Consider the following 17209-nt stretch of genomic DNA (forward strand, 5'->3'; position numbering starts at 1 on the left):
CAATTAGAAACCAACATGGTATGTTAAGATAAAAGAACATGAGGTAAGCCCGCAGATACAACTTTGATGAAGGCCTCCCTGTTGTCCTAATTAATTGCACAGAAGCCAAAGCAGGAAAACCCTGCTAACTTCTAACTTAGCTCGATGTCCTTTTTCATTTGTGTCACCAAGGGGTACCAAGTGAATAAGTCAATATCCTTGCAGCACACACTGAAAAACGCTGAACTTTTTATCTCCCTAATAATTTCTTTTTTCGTTAAGAAATAGGATCAAAGAGAATCTTCACATTTAAAGCAAGATGAAGACAAAGTCAGAAAGCTATAACACTAAAATGTAAGACATTGTATGTCACTTATTAAACATGTGGGTTTGTATTGAATACAAACAGGTGTTCTCATACTCTGTGCCTCTGTGCCTCTGTGCGTGTGCACAAAATAGCTTTGATCTACGGAGAAGATATCCCCAAGTTTTAACTAGTACTCCAAACAAGAAGCAACCTTCGAGAATAACAGTAACAACAGAAGAATCCAAACATCACAAATAGCATTGAGAACTGTAATGAAAGGCTTTTTGTGTCGCTAAAGCATCACTTGGCAGGTCCCGCTGCAGCTGTTAACGTTTGGGGAACATTCTAAAAGGGCAGATGCACCAAAGTGTGGCAGTGCCCCTTTTCCTAGGGGCAGGACATCTTGTCTCAGTTATGGGCCTAAAAGAGCCACCTAGAAGCTCTCACCAAGGGGGCGGCCTTGGCTGTCTCAGGGTTAGTGGTATGAAGCGAGAAGCTGTCTCTTATGTTTGAATCACAACTTGTCAAAATGCAAAGAATCAACTAGTTGAAGCTTCAGCTGAGATTTAATTTTTAAGAATTTTATATATATATAGCAAAAAATACATATATTTATTTGGATACATTAAGTCAGAGCTCAAGATAATTTTCATAGAATTTTATAATTTTTTGCTTTCATAAATAGTTTGCTAAACAATTAATGATGCAAAGAAAAGGCAGTGCCTGGTCTCCAGCGTGCCCTCCCAAGCAGCATCTGGGGTCGGGGAGTACTCGATGACCTCGAGGGATCTTTGCTGGAATTCCAGAACCAGTGGAATTCCAGAACTGGAATACCATTGCTAGTGGGTGCTCTAGCAATGCCGAAATAAGGCAAATACCCTCACTCCATCTCCCCAAACCACCTTACCCTTGTAATGAGGTCTCATTCCACGTTTTCCTGTTTTCCTTTTCTCGAATGTGACATTCATGTGTCCAGATTGGGTTCCCTTCACTCTAGTCCCCAATGTCTTTCCTTTATTAGCAGTGTGTCCATATAAAAACAGAACTATTTGTGATTTGTTATCTCACAGACAACAAGAAGTGATTATCTTGTCTACAAGGTATTATGGTGTTATATAGATGAACAGGGCATATCCAGATCCTGACTTTCGTCCCCAAAGAGAACCCTTTAAAAATAAACGAGAAACCTTTTTTGCAAGGGGACTGTTTATTTGGCTTTTACTACTCTGGAAATCTAGATCTCGACTCAAATATATGGCCCATCTTGGCCAGGTATGTATATATTATTATATATATTAATATATTATAATTACATGTATATATTTTTAAAATTATTATTATTAGTATTATTTTGAGGAAAATTAGCTTTGAGCTAACATCTGCTGCCAATCCTCCTCTTTTTTGCTAGGAAGACTGGCCCTGAGCTAACATCCATGCCCATCTTCCTCTGCTTTATATGTGGGACGCCTACCACAGCATGGCTTACCAAATGGTGCCATGTTCACACCCAGGATCCGAACCTGAAAACCCCTGGCCGCCGAAGCAGAATGCGTGAACTTAACCGCTGTGCCACTGGGCCGAGCCTAAAATTATTTTATGATTATGTTTTATTTATATATTTATACATATTTATATATAATTATTTTATAATTATAATATATTATAATATATAACTTATATTCTATATTAATGTATATTGATAAACATTAATATAATATATAATTATATAAATTATAATAATATAATTATATATTATTACTATATAGAGAGTAATAATTCCAGAGGGGTTTATTAAATTGAAACTTTATAAAAATCACAAACGATTTGTTGACAATGAAGTTACTCTCTGGAATTAGAACTATGTTGCATAGAAACATATAATTTGCTTTGTACTGTTTTTTCCCCAAAACAAATTAAAAGTTTTCTGATATCATTCTCCAGATCTTTCTAGTGAGTTCTTTTAAAATGGTTTAGAAAAGTCTTTTTGCTTTCCAAGCCTCAAATATGTGGTGAAAACCTTCTGGCTTTTTTTTGAGTGGAGGGTGAGAGCATCAATCAAGAGCATCTTAAATAGCCTCAAGCTGTGTTTGGACCAGACCACAGTTCTCTATAACAGACTCATTCCTCTGCCTACCACAGTCTTAGGGACTTTTCCCATTCTCCACTTCTATTGTATTCTGGTTCTTGCTCTCTCCACCCCTTCGAATCTGATGCCTCAGACTATCCCTTTCTCCCCAAGTTCACTATTGCCCAAGTCAGAGATTGTTTCCTCTTTCTGGTACCCCACTGCTAAGGGTCATACTCCAATGTCCAAGTCCTAACCTCTGTACCCTAACCCAAGTCATACTGGATTCTCCACTTGAAAGAAAGGTATCCCCTTAAACTGTGTGTTAATGACCAGCATTTTACATGACTTTTGATAGTGTAAAGCAATGATTCAATATCTCATGGTGCTCTGGTCTGCGCAATTCTCAACTACTGTCCATAGCATTGAATCCTGGCCAATACTGTGAAATGGGTTTTCAAGAACCCTGAATGGGAGCATATGGACCACATCCCATCTAGCCAAAGGACCTCTGTATAGGGCCAAACAACATGTCATGAGTTTAGGACTAGAAGCTGCTCTCTCCCTATTCACAGTTAGAGTTTTTCCAGTGTGTCCCAAAAAGCACTGGTTTCTTGCTCTTTTTGCCCTCTAGTCATTATAGTTGACTTCTTCAAGAGGGAGAGAAGTGTGTTTTATCTGCAAAGACCACTGTGTACACATGTGACAGGGTGCTAATTTATCTTGACCCAGCCCACCCTAACAGTCCTGATACCCACTGTTTCTTTGTATTTGTTTCTCTAGTCGTTTGGGGGATGCTGCTTAAATTCATCCAAGTCCACATTTACCCATCTACTATCCCTTATCCTCAGAATATTTACCTCATATTTGAAGAACATTTACATACCTTGACTTGTATCTGGTACATGTCCCTCCCCACAGGATTTGCGTACAATTCCATGTGCCACCTCATTCCATCCAAGCTATGGCTTCTGCTACTGCTGGTCTCCTACGTCCTCAGCACCGAGCTTCTGCACAGACACTAGGACAAGAAGTCTGTTCTCTTAGTCCGCACTTAATGCTCATACCATCTAGTCTGTCCTTTGTTTTGTGCTAGGTTCTTGCTTCGCACCAACCGCCTTGAACTTGAGCATCAAACTGTTTCTTGCTTCCGACATCTGACCGCACCCAGAACTTCATTCACCTTTGCTCTGTGCTCTACGGCCACGTTATACACTTAATGCTCTGGTTACATACAATTACCTCTTTCCTTTGCATATGCCATTTCCTTTGCCTAGAATAATCCTTCTTTGACACTGCTTTCCTGGAGAATATGAGCATATGCAAAATTTTCCTAATCATCCCCCCCAACCCCTATTAAGTACTGCCCTTTTGGGGCTATCTCTATACCTTGAAATTACTTCTATTGATTATCATAGTATATAGACATTATTTATTTATATGTCTGTTTCTCCATTGTACTTGGATTTCTTTTTTTTTTTTAAGATTTTATTTTTCCTTTTTCTCCCCAGAGCCGCCCGGTACATAGTTGTATATTTTTAGTTGTGGGTCCTTCTAGTTGTGGCATGTGGGACGCCACCTCAGCATGGCTTGACGAGCAGTGCCATGTCCGCGCCCAGGATGCGAACTGGCAAAACCCTGGGCCAAGAAGCCAAGCTCACGAACTTAACCATCAGCCCTGGGGCTGGCCCCTGTACTTGAATTTCTTGACATCAGGGCCTTTGTCATTTTTGATCCTCAATTTCTAGCATAGTGCTTAGAACATAATAGGCCCTCATTTATTCGTTCATTCATTTTTTTTTTATTATTGAGGTAACATTGGTTCATAATATTATATAAATTTCAGACGTACATCATTTATATTTCAATTCTGAGTAGATTATATCATGTTCACTATCCAAAGACTAATCACCATCCATCACCATACACATGTGCCCAATCACTGCTTTCACTCTCCTCCCTCTCTGCTTCCCCTCTGGTAACCACCACTAATCTCTGTACCTGTATGTTTGTCCATTGTTGATGTTTTTATCTTCTATTTATGAGTGAGATCATATGGTATTTTACTTTCTCTCTCTGACATATTTCACTTAGCAAACTACCCTGAAGCTCCATCCATGTTGTTGCAAATGGCAAGACTTCGTCTTTTTTTATGACTGAGTAGTATTCTATCGTGTATATATACCACATCTTCTTTATCCATTTGTCCCTTGACGGGCACTTCAGTTGTTTCCCAGTCTTGGCTATTGTGAATAATGCCACAATGAAAATACGGGTGCATCTACCTTTATGCATTTGTGTTTTCACGTTCTTTGGATAAATACCCATCAGTGGAATAGCTGGATCGTATGGTAGTTCTACTCTTAATTTTTTGAGGAACCTCCATGCTGTTTTCCATGGTGACTGCATGAGTTTGCATTCCCACCAGCAGTGTATGAGAGTTCCCTTTTCTCCACATCCTCTCCAGTACTTGTTATTTCTTGTCTTGTCAATTATAGCCATTCTGGTTGGCGTGAGGTGATATCTCATTGTAGTTTTGCTTTGTAGTTCCATAATAATTAGTGGTGTTGAACACCTTTTCATGTGCCTGTTGGCTATCTGTATATATTCTTTGGAAAAATGTCTGTTCTGATCTTTTGCCCATTTTTTAATTGGGTTAATTGTTTTTTTGTTGTTGAGATGTATGAGTTCTTTATATATTTTGGATATTAACCCCTTATCAGATATATGGTTTGCAAATTTCTTCTCCCAATTGTTCAGTTGTCTTTTCATTTTGTTGATGGTTTCCCCTTTGCTGTTCAGAAGCTTTTTAGTTTGATGCAGTCCCATTTGTTTATTTTTTCTGTTGTTTCCCTTGCCTAGTCAGACATCGTACTTGAAAATAAGCTGCCAAGACTGATGTCAAAGGGTGCACTACCTATTTTTTTTCTAGAATTTTTATGGTTTCAGGTCTTACATTCAAGTCTTTAATCCATTTTGAGTTAATTTTTGTGTATGGTGTAAGATAATGGTCTGCTTTCATTCTTTCGCATGTGGCTGTCTGGTTTTCCCAACACCATTTATTGAAGAGATTCTCCTTTCTCTATTGCATGTTCTTGGCTCCTATGTCAGAAAATTAGCTGTCCACACATGTGTGGGTTTATTTCTGGGCTGTTCATTTTGTTTCACTGATCTGTGTTGCCTGTTTTTTGCCAGTACCATGCTGTTTTGATTACTATACTTTGTAGCATATTTTGAAATCAAAGAGTGTGATGTCTCCAGCTTTGTTCTTTTTTCTCAGGTTTTCTTTGGTTGTTCAGGTCTTTTGTTGTTCCATATAAATTTTAGGATCCTTTGTTCTATTTCTGTGAAAAATGTTGTTGGAACTTTGATAGGGATTGCACTGAACCTGTAGACTGCTTTAGGAAGTATGCACATTTTAACTATGTTAATTCTTCCAATCCAAGAACACGAAATACGTTTACATTTCTTTGTGTCTTTTTCATTTTCTTTCAACAACGTTTTATGGTTTTGGGTGTACAGGTCTTTCACCTCTGTGGTTAAATTTACTCCCAGGTATTTTATTCTTCTTGCTGCAATTGTAAATGGAATTGTATTCTTAATTTATCTTTCTGCTACTTTGTTGTTAGTGTATAGAAATGCAACTGATTTTGGTATGTTGATTTTTGTATCCTGCAACTTTACCATATTCATTTACTATTTCTAAAAGTTTTTTGGTGAAATCTTTAGGATTTTCTATATATAAAATCATGTCATCTGCAAATAGTGACAGTTTCACTTCTTCCTTTCCAATTTGGATCCCTTTTATTCCTTTTTCTTGCCTGATTGCTCTGGCTAAGACTTCCAGTACTATGTTAAATAAGAGTGGTGAAAGTGGGCTTCCTTTTCTGGTTCCTGTTTTTAGAGGGATAGCTTTTGGTTTTTCTCCATTGAGAATGAGATTAGCTGTGGGTTTGTCATATATGGCCTTTATTATGTTGAGGTACTTTCCTTCTATATCCATTTTATTCAGAGGTTTTATCATAAATGGATGCTGCATCTTGTCAGATGCTTTCTCTGCATCTACTGAGATGATTATGTGATTTTTATTCTTCATTTTGTTAATGTGAGGTATCATGTTGATTGATTTGCAGATGTTGAACCATCCCTGCATCCCTGAAGTAAATCCCACTTGATTATGATGTATGATATTTTTAATGTATTTCGATTTGCTACTGTTTTGTTGAGGATTTTTCCGTCAATGTTCATCAGTGATATTGGCCTGTAATTTTCTTTTTTTGTGTTGTCCTTGTCTGGTGTTGGTATCAGGGTAATGTTGACTTCATAGAATGAGTTAGGAAGCTTCTTCTCCTCTTCACTTTTTTGGAAGATTTTGAGAAGGATAGGTATTAAGTCTTCTTTGAAGGCTTGGTAGAATTCACCAGGAAAGCCATCAGGTCCTGAACTTATTTTGGGGGAGGTTTTTGAATTCTGTTTTGATTTCCTTACTGGTGATTGATCTATTCAAATTCTCTATTTCTTCTTGATTCAATTTTGGAAGGTTATATGAGTCTAAGAATTTATCTATTTCTTCTAGATTATCCAATTTGTTTGTGTACACCTTTTTGTAGTGTTCTCTTATAATGTTTTGTATTTCTGGGCTGTCCCATTGTAATTTCTCCTCTTTCATTTCTGATTTTCTTTATTTGAGCCACCTTTCTTTTTTTCTTGGTGAGTCTGTCTAAAGGTTTGTCAATTTTGTTTATCTTTTCAAAGAACCAGCTCTTAGTTTCATTGATTTTTTCTATTGTGTTTTTAGCCTCTATTTCATTTATTTCTGCTCTAATTTTTATTATTGCCTTCTTTCTACTGACTTTGGGTTTCATTTGTTCATCTTTTTCCAGTTCCATTAGGAACACTGTTAGATTGTTTATTTGAGATTTTCCTTGTTTGTTGAGGTAGGCTTGTATTGCTATAAAGTTCCCTCTTTTTTTTTTTTGAGGAAGATTAGCCCTGAGCTAACATCTGCTGCCAATCCTCCTCTTTTTGCTGAGGAAGACTGGCTCTGAGCTAACATCCGTGCCCATCTTCCTCTACTTTATATGTGGGATGCCTGCCACAGCATGGCTTGCCAAGTGGTGCCATGTCCACACCTGGGATCTGAACTGACAAAGCCTGGACTACCAAAGCAGAACGTGCAAGCTTAACCACTGTGCCACCAGGCTGGCCCCTAAACTTTCCTCTTTGAACCACTTTTGTTGTATCCCATAAATTTTGGCAGGTTGTAGTTTCATTTTCATTTGTCTCCAGGCATTTTTTGATTTCTCCTTTGATTTCTTTGTTGACCCAATAGTTGCTAAGTAGCATTTTGCTTAATCTCCACATATTTGTGGCTTTTCCAGTTTTCTTCCTATAGTTGATTCCTAGTTTCATACCACTGTAGTCAGAAAAGATACTTGATATTATTTCAGGCTTCTTAAATTTATTGAGACTTGTTTTGTGGCCTAATATGTGATCTATCCTGGAGAATGTTCCATGTGCATTCAAAAAGAATTTGTATTCTGCAGTTTATGCATGGAATGTTCTGTATATATCTACTAAGTCCATCTTGTCTAATGTGTCATTTAAGGCCAATGTTTCCTTATTGATCTTCTGTTTGGATGATCTACCTATTGATGTTAGTTGAGCGTTAAGGCCCCCTACTATTATTGTGTCACTGTCTATTTCTCCTTTTATAATTGCTTTATATATTTAGGTGCTCGTATGTTGAGTGCAGAGATATTTAAAGTGTTATATCCTCTTATTGGAATGTCCCCTTTATATTTATGTAGTGCCCATTTTTCTTGTTACAGTTTTTATTTTAAAGTTTATTTTGTCTGATATAAGTATTGCTACCCCAACTTTCTTTTCTTTGTCATTTACATGGCGTATCTTTTTCCGTCCCTTCACTTTCAGTTTGTGAGTGTCATCAGGTCTGAAGTGTGTCTCTTGTATGCAGCATATACATGGGTCTTGTTCTTTTTATCCAATTGGCCACCCTATGTCTTTTGATTGGAAAGTTTAGTCCATTGACATTTAAAGAACCTACTGATAAGTATGTACTTATTGCCTTTTTTTTTTTTTAACTTTTTTTCTGGGTGTTTTAGTAGTTCTTTTCTGTTCCTTTCTTCTTCTCTTGCTCTCTTCCCTTATGATTTGATGGCTTTCTTTAGTATTATGTTTGTGTTCCTTTCTCTTAATTTTTTTTTGTGTTTATTATAGGTTTCTGGTTTGTGATTAACTTGAGGTTCATCTATAATAATCTATATTCATTCATTCTTTAGGCAAATATTAATTGGAGAACTGCTGTGTTCCTACTCTCATAGAGCATAGAGGAAAGTACAGGCAGCAATAGCTATTTGTTTTTTTTTTTTAATCAAATTCTATTTCTTTTCATTTTGTGATCCACCATAAATCTTCAAAACAGCCTTGTTGGAGTCTTCATTTGAGTTCTGTGGTTCTTGATTCCTGTGTTTGCTTTGACTTTTCTTTTTTAAAAAAATACCTTCAAATGGTCAGTGACAGGCATTTCCATGTGTACTTGAGCATGGTGATGTCTTATTTTATCTTAACTTTTGGTTTTTAGTTAGGAAAAATACTTTAAGTCATAATAATCTAGAATTTTTAAAAAATATTACATTTTTTTAATTAAAGAATGTTTAAGACTGAAGTATGTAGTCATTTTTCCTGTGAATTTTGTTTTCACAGGAAACAAAAGTTTAAAGTTCTAAAAAACTTTAAAACTCTTTTAAAAAGTTGTTCTTGGCAGAGCTCGTTTAGAAGGTAGTCAGTGTGGTATGGTTTGTGGGCAAAGGGGCCTCTGGGTTCAAGTACAACTCAATGTGCCACACAACCTCCTTCTCTCCTTCCCCAGCCTTCAGCTTCACCAATCCACCTCTCTTGATCTTGGACCAAAAAGACAGCCACTGTGAAAATGCCTGGTTCCTGCGATGTAAAGGAATCTGGCCAAGTCGGTTTAGACTAGGATGATAACACCAAGAATTATTTTATCATAGTTGCTAATCGGGAGGCAAATGAGGCTGCCTGGGGCTGGGGGGTAGGTGGGGAGGGTTAACTGTAAATGGACATAAAGGATCTTGTCAAGGGTGATGGAAACAATTGAAAACTGATGTATGGTTATGGTTGCACAACTTGGTAATTTACTAAAAAGAATCATTGGATTGTATACTTGAACTGGGTGAATCTTATGATATGCAAAATATACATCAATAAAGATATATTAAAAATCAAAGTGTAGAAAGGTATATTTAATATGCTACCATTTAAATGAAAAAGCAGGAAACCATAAAGAAAGGCAAAGAGGCTGAACCTTAATGAAATGGTATGCAAAATAATTTTTTCCAATGAAAATAGTTACCTTTCTATATATTTGGGTTTTCACACTTGTTCTATGCTTTAGTCTAGACTTACCATCGAAATGCCAAAAATATGGGCATGGGAGAGGGTTTGTCTAAGGGGAGGAGAGGCAAAGGTGTCTGTGCTGCTGTTCTCCCCTGGCCCTGCACGTCGAGGATTCAGGGGGTTGTCTCCCTCTCAACATGTCCTGAATTGCGCATAGAGCTGTATGGCAGGCATCTTGATTTCATGTGTGACCCAGCTAAAACTCTATACGCCACATTGAACAGGAACGGGCAGGGATATGCTTGGGTATCAGGTGGGCGGCCTTCAGGTAGAAGGGCAGGCTGGAGGCGCAGGCCCTCAGTAAGGCCAGGCGCTGGGGGGTGAAATGTGCGTTTGTGCGGAGAGGGTATGGAAAAGAGGAACAGCTAGACCAGCAGAGTAGGGTGTGATTTTTGAAGAGGGAATGCACTAAAGTGTGTGTGTGTGTGTAACAGACAGAGATAGACATGAGAGAGGAACAGACAGACAGAGAGGGGTGCAGAGCATCCTCGTCATCTCCAGACATCACTAGCTCATGGTTGCAAAGCGGCCTCATGTGCTCCATATCTTCTCCAAAAGTGTTCTGTGACTTTATTCTGAGGGGACACAGTCATATAAAAATGTATTAAGACAATGTCATCTGAGGAACATGGCTGGCCACAGCAAACCCGGCTGGTCAAGGTGGCAGGGCACCACGTGCTCCTTGTTGACCTTCTCTCCTGGGATTTCTTCCTGGACTTTGGTGAACCAGGCCTAGAAGGCACATGGAGGGGAGTAGCAGATGGGTGAGTCTGGGGAAGAGATGTGATGGTTTAAGAATTTGTTTGATTATTATTTTGTGTTTATTTGATCATTATTATTTGTCAAGGTTGAAATTATCTTACATTTTTGTTTCATGGAGCCCAAACGCGTTCCCTTTTAAAAAGTCACCAGGAGAGGATTGGCAGCACTTACCTTGCGTTTCTACTGGGCAGAGGCCCTGAGCACAGACCTGCTGGACTGCCTGGCCACTCATTCCCAGAGTCAGGGCTAAAACCATCATCACTGAAAGTCGTTTTGTGGAAATGCCTTTTTTGTTCTCTAATCGAATGTATATGTTCACGTATTCTTTGGAAAAAATATGTTCACTATTACTTTGTAATCAAAGTTCACTATTACTTTGGGAAAAAAAACCCAGATTAGCCCCTCAGATGTGGACTTTGGCCTTCTTATTGATACTTTGTTTTCAGCTACTTCCATCTTGCTGAGGGATCAGCTCTCATTTCACATGGTGTTTTCCTTCCTATAAACTGCAGAAACGGACCTAAATCTACTATTGATTAAAAAAACAAAGTACTTTTTCCAGATTATGAACCTAAATGCAATATTTTAGTGGTAGGTGTGTGTAGTGAGTTGTATAGTATCCCCCCAAATTCATGTCCATCTGGAACCTGTCAATGTGACTTTATTCGGAAATAGGGTCTTTGCAGACGTAATTGGTTAAGATGAAGTCACACTGGATTAGGGTAGGCCTTGAATCCAACAACTGGTGTCTTTATAAGAAAAAGGAGAGGGAGATTCAGACACAAAGACACAGAAACACACACACGGGAAAAAGGCCATAGGAAGACGGATGCAGAGGTTGGAGTGAGGTAGCTACAAGCCAAGGAGAGCCAAGGATTGCCACAACCACCAGAAGCCAGGAGAGTGGCATGGAACAGATTTTCCCTCAGAGGCTCCAGAAGAAGCCAACCTGCTGACATCTTGATTTCAGACTTCTAGTCTCCAGAAACGTGAGAGAATAAATTACTTTTGTTTTAAGCTACCAGCTTGTGGTAATTGGTTACGGCAGCCACCGGAAACCGAAATAGCATGTATTCCATGCTTTTACTCCACAGCAGCACTGCCAACACGGCAGCCTGAGAGATTTTGTTAAAATGTAAAGCAGATCGTGCAGCTGCTCTGCTCAGAGTAGACGGCAGTCAATAGAATGGTCTACAAACTCTGCATGATCTGTACCACTTCCATCTCTCCCACCTCCCTTTATCTCTGCCTTGTCATACTGCCCTTCTTGGTGTTTTTCTCATGCACCACAGGCCCTTTGCCTTTCTGCCATTCCAGAATGTTCTTTTGCTGATATACCCATGGCTCCCTCCCTTATCTCTCTCAGGTCTTTACTCTACTGCCCCCTTCTTGCCCTGACCTCTCCATTGAAAAGCACTGCCTATTCCCTAGCCCCATTGCAGCCTTATTTTATTCCTTAACACTTATCACTGTCTAGTATATCATATATTTTACTTGCTTATTTCATTTATAATCTGTCTTCCCCAAGAGAGGATTGACTCTCTGAGGACATGGACTTTTGTCTGTTCAGTTTACTACTGTATCCCCAGCACATATGTGCCTGACACATAGTTGGTACTCAACAAATATCTGTTGAATGGGGTCATGCGTACATTGGTGTGCCGTTGTGCTTTCAGTTTATATATGAAAGTGCCTAATTTCTGAATACCTTGCATATGAGTAGCTGCCAAAGCTGACAGAACTTACATTATTGTTATTGATTCTGGACCTGCCCCTAAAGCTGGACATGTGGCAGCCAGGGCAGGGAGCACCTGGTGTTCCTGTGTCCATGCTTTGAAGCCTGAAACACTACGTCCACAGAATCCACATGGTTCTTGGAGGTTAGCGTCTTAGTCTGCTCTGGCTGCCATAACAAAATACCGTTGGCTGGTGGCGTATACAACAGACACTTATTTTCTTACAGTTCTGGAGGCTGCAAGTCCAAGATCGGGGGCCGGCATGGTCAGGTTCTGGTGAGAGCCTCTTCCTGGCTTGCAGATGGCTGCCTTCTTGCGGTGTCCTCACATGGCAGAGAGCGAGCTCTGGTGTCTTCCTCTTCCTATAAGCCAGTTCTATGGGATCAGGGCTCCACCCTGATGACCTCATTTAACCTTAATCACCTCTTCAAAGCCAAGACAGTCACGTGGGGGTAAGGGCTGCAACATAGGAATTTAGGGGGACACAATTCACTCCACAGCATCAGTGCAAATCCAGCAAGATGGGGCTAAGTAGGCTTTTATGAATAACGTTCCATAATCTTTTCTTTAACAAAAGTGGATACAGGATTCCAAATATTAAATTCTTTCAAGTAATGTAGACTATATCTGATTCATATTTTGGCAACTGCCTGGATATAGAAATGTAGCTGATTGATAACATGTAGACAGACCCTGTGTACACATTTAATTCCCACTGGGTATTTTGTGGTGAGTGGTGTGACGCGCAGTCTAGATTAGGTTAGGGTTATAAATAAATCTTGCTTCTCCTTTTATACTCAAAGACCACCTGCTCTTAAGTAGGTGTGTTGTTAACAAGGCTGATTTCAAAGGTTCAGTGTCTCCTGAGCTTCCCTCCCAGCATGACCCAGTCTGAATGCTTTCAGTAAATCACTGCGGATATCTCAGATATGTGTCACCTGTCACAGTGTGGCTGGACAAGAGGGTGCGGATGAATCACTGCCAGTCATCCTCAATATTAGAACAACTTAAAGCACGTGCCATACAGACTGTGGGTAGAATGTATGAATTTCCTAATAATAATGAAAAGAAGAATGGACTTTGAGGTGGTGAAGCAGCTTTGCCTGATCAAGTGCGTGATCTTGGGTAAATCATTTATCATCTTTGGGCCTTGGTTTTCTCAACTTAAAAATATAAGAATTGGGGCGAGTTCCTTCCAATTCTAACATTCTGGGACAATGCCTCCCCCGCCTTTTTTTCATCTGCTGACAATCCTCCTCTTTTTGCTGAGGAGGGCTGGCCCTGAAGTAACATCCGTGCCCATCTTCCTCCACTTTATTTGTGGGACTCCTGCCACAGCATGGCTTGATGAGCCGTGCCATGTCTGCACCCGGGATCTGAATCGGTGAACCCCAGGCCGCCAAGAAGTGGGACGTGTGCACTTAATCGCTTCGCCACCCGACCGCCCTAACAATACCCCTTTTATGAAACTTACAAATTAAAGGGAAAAGGAAAAGACCACTGGTCAACAAGAGACTGGATTATAAGGTGTTCATTTTGGAGAAAGAAGCAGATGGAGAGGTCTCATCAGGCCAGAATTGAGAGGACCATTTAGGCCGGCTCTGTTCCTCCTGCGCCTCCGGAAATCTCTCCACTAAGGCTGCTGTAGGGGATGCCAGAGGCAGCAGAGTTTTACGTGCCTGCAGGGAGCAGCTGAGTGTCTGAAAACTGATAGAAATCAAAATAAAACTTCTTGGACCCCCTAGAGCCCTTTGAACACCATATACAAGTTTAACGAAGAAAGAAATATTTGCCTTCTGGGAAATCCCAGAGAACCTCCAGCAGCCTCCTGCAAGATCACGTGGTGGTAGGGGACCTGCCTTGAGGATGTGGTCTGGGTTGGGCTCATCTACCGTCTCTAGGATCTTCCTCCTTTCATTTGGTGTGCTCTGGGGACAGCATGACAGCATGCCTCGGGTTGGAGTAGTGTGAACATATTTGCCACGTTTTCCTCCATCCCAGGGAATCAAAATTGAAAATAGTCACCTGAATATTGACTTCAATTTGTTTTTTCTTTAAAATGAAGTTTTAAATTTATTTTAATGTTAAAAAGGCCATGTTTAAGGCCACTGGTTCTCTGGCATGGTGACGTTAGTGGTTCTGAATCTAGCTGCATCTCAGAATTACCTGGGGTGGGAGGGTGGATTTAAAATACCTATGCCCAGGTCCAACTTGCAGAGGTTCAGATTCGGTCACTTTGAGGTGGGGCTCAACATGTATATATTGGCAACAGCTCTGCATGGTGGAAAACTATGGTAAAATGACACCACAGAGAGAGCCACAGTAGGAAGCTCACAGAGAACACAAAAGGGTCAACTCTATAAAAACTCAGCTTTTATTTGTGATTTATGTGGATATATCCTTATGGTATCCTTTCAATCTTCAACTGAAAAGTTGATGTAAAACAAAACTTGAGACATTTTTATAAGAAGTAAAACAAACTACTAATTCTTCCAACTGAATGCAATTGTTTTCATTTTTCCATTTCATCTTCTAGTCCTCCACATGCTCATCTGTTTTTCCATATTTATACTCACAATGGAAATGCCATTTAAAAAATACTGTCTTTTAACTTAAGGTTTTTTGAAGATATTTTTGACATTTCTGCAGTTTCATGGTTCTGACTTTTAATCATCACATAATATGACATCATGTTGATGCACTATGCTTTTCTAAGTCACTTTCCTGTCGTAGAAACTCAGGTTGTTTCCAGGTTTTGGCTGTTTAAGATAGCTGTATAATAAAAATCATTGCACGTCTAGATTTTTGCTTCTGTGGATTCATTCTTTTGGATCAGTTCCTGGGAGTAGGATTGCTAGGTCAAAGGGACAGAACGTCTGTTGACTCTTTCTCCATATTGCAAAGAATGCAATTTAAAAATATTATGAATACAGCTATCATATAATTCAGAAATTCTACTTCTGGGAATATATCCGAAGACAATGAAAACACTGTGTTGAAGAGATATCTGCACCCCTGTGTTTACTGCAGCATTATTTACAATAGCCAAGACATGGAAGCAACCTAAGTGTCCATTGACAGATGAATGGATAAAGAAGTTGTGGTGTATATATATATATATATATATATATATATATACAAAAGAATATTATTAAGCCATAAAAAGAAAGAAATCCACCATTTGTGACAACATGGATGGACCTTCAGGGCATTATTCTAAGTGAAATATGTCAGGCAGAGACAAATACTGTATGAGCCCACTTATATGTCGAATCCAAAAAGACTCATAGAAAAAGAGGTCAGACTTTTGCTTACCAGAAACGGGATGGTGGGGGGGGGGGGGTGGCGGATTGGATGAAGGTGGTCAAAAGGTACAATTTTCCAGTTATAATATAAATAAGTACTAGGGATGTAATGTATAACATGATGACTTATAGTTAATACTGCTGTATAGCATATTTGAAAGTTGTTAAGAGAGTAAATCCTAAGAGTTCTCATCACAATGAAAAAAGCATTTTTTTCTTTTCTTTTTCTTTTTTTTGTATCTGTATGCAATGATGTATCTATATGAGACGTTAACTAAACTTATTGTGGCAATCATTTCACAATATATGTAAGTAGTCATTACGCAGCACACCTTAAACTTACACACTGGTGTATGTCAATTATATCTCAGTAAAACTGAAAGAAAAAGATGTCAAAAAAGTAAATAAACATAAGATACTATGGATATATATATGTTTATAAGTAAAAAATGGGTCTTATCATAGTATCAGGCTCCCAAGTGCTGGATGCAGGCTGAGTTCGTGCCAACATAAGAAATCTTGGAGACATCTCTGTTTGAAGGCAAATACAGGCATACAGGCAGATATAACTTCTAACAAAGGTGTAGTCAGTTTTTGAACATACAAGTCAGTGGAAAAGATATGATTTCCATGGGACCTTTGGGGGATTCTCACAACTGTTTCATCTCAATCAAACAAGACTGTAAATTTACAGATTCATTTGGATAGTTATTCTCCACACTATAGATCAATGTATTCCTCATGGTTATTTTAAGAAAAGAGAAATAGCTACTTGCTTTTGCGTCATTTGGAATCCAAAACCAAATTACTTTCCTTGCTCATAGTAGGCTCTCAAATAGTTGTTGAATGAATGAATGTGTAATTGTTCTGTTCATTGCCTGTTTTTAATATTTGATATTTGACTCTGATGAAGTTAATAAAAAGGTACAAGATCTTTAGCTTTACAAATCAAATTAAGGAGAATTGAAAAACAAGAAATATCACTTTTAAGAATGAAAATACAATATTATAGTTCATGATCAGTTTACTAAAATTTTCTACTCCTCATTGCTTGATTTAACAATTCAAATATATAATAATTTATATAACATCAATCAAGTCAGTTTAACAACTGCCAAAAAATTTGGAGGATATCTTTCAATCCACTTAAATTTACATCTGTTTCCACAGCCCTCTGTGTGTTACATCATTGGCATTTTTCTCCTACATAGCTTGAAATGTAAACTGATGATGAAAATAGGCTTGCACTGGGCACCAGCTATCATTTCTTTGGGAGTTTCGATTTTGGATTTGAGTAGTAATCAAAAATCTGTAATCAATTAAAAAATATAAACCCTTTCAGCTTTTTGAATTTTAAAATGTGCATATTTTTATAATCTCCTGCCTTAAGTCTCACACTCTGGGATCATGAATGCATATTTATTTATAAAGTAAAATGTAGGTTGTAAAGGTATCATCCTACAACACTTAAAGGATAAATAAGTTTTAGACAGAAAAGGGAGGCTTTGTAAAGCAGTGGACAAGACACTGGGAGACCAGGGTCTAATCTGCCTCCATCTTTCATGGCTGGCTCTGACTAGCCCTCTAGACCGCCTCTCTCGACCCACCAATTCAC

This window comes from Equus asinus, chromosome 11, assembly GCF_041296235.1.
Source record: "Equus asinus isolate D_3611 breed Donkey chromosome 11, EquAss-T2T_v2, whole genome shotgun sequence".
Taxonomy (NCBI): Eukaryota; Metazoa; Chordata; class Mammalia; order Perissodactyla; family Equidae; genus Equus; species Equus asinus.